This window comes from Anoplopoma fimbria, chromosome 10 (assembly GCF_027596085.1).
Source record: "Anoplopoma fimbria isolate UVic2021 breed Golden Eagle Sablefish chromosome 10, Afim_UVic_2022, whole genome shotgun sequence".
NCBI classification, from domain to species: domain Eukaryota; kingdom Metazoa; phylum Chordata; class Actinopteri; order Perciformes; family Anoplopomatidae; genus Anoplopoma; species Anoplopoma fimbria.
The window spans coordinates 20,765,851-20,766,873 of NC_072458.1; positions in this window are offsets into that span (position 1 = coordinate 20,765,851).

Consider the following 1,023-nt stretch of genomic DNA (forward strand, 5'->3'; position numbering starts at 1 on the left):
GCAGCCCACTGCTCCTCCGGGATGGGTTAAATGCAGAGAAATAATTTCCCCATTGTGGGACTAATAAAGGATTGATTATTTTGTTACTTATATTTCTTTGGCATAAGCTGTATTTTGGCCACCATTGGTCCAGATTTGACAGCATTTCAAAGAGCTTTATGATAATACATTATATGTATACATCCCTTTTATAAGATGCTTTCATTTCCATGGATCTACACATCTCTGAATGCCTTTGCTATAGGCATAAATCCCTTTCATTTGTTGGGAGACTGTACTTAATCCAGCGGAGAAGTTTCATAGGCAAATGTCTGCCCTGCTTCGCATCATGCTCCTGGCAGTATATCCATGATAAAACATCCAGCAGGACTAAAATCTCTGCAGGTGCATACCGCAACAAGAAATAAAATAAAAACCACTTCCACATTTAGTAGTCCCAGAATAAAAATAATATGCACCACATAAAGAGGCCGACAACATCAAGGAGCATGTTTGTAGAGGAAAAAAAACTCAATTATGAAGCGTCAAAGGCAGTTCAGCTTTGATTGTGCGTATTTGAGGTGTGCAAATACACCCAGTTTAATCTGCTCCTTAATTCAATTACACCCAATATAACAATAATAGGGCTAGTTTGCTGAAATGTGAGAATGTGTTTGGGCTGCCTGTGGGAGCGAGAGAGAGCATCTGTAAGGCTGGGTGCTGAACGCTTTGTGCGAGCGTAATAAAGGGTGTAAGAGATAACGCCGTGGGGAGGATAGTGCGCGGAGAGAGCCGTGTGTCAGTGCATGTGGGGCGTGAATAGAAAAAGAGGAGATATGTCTTCATAACATAGTGTTGAGAAAATTCATTCAGCTCCGTCCATTCCTTACCTTTTTTTTTTTTTTTTAATCTGACGACTGAGGCCCCCCTCCCTCTCTCCGTCTCCCTCTCACTTTTCTGACACCTACCAGGTGGCGGGGCCCGATAAGTGAGATGCTGAGTAAGTGTTTTTTGAATATTCTTGTGGATCATTCCATCATTCAG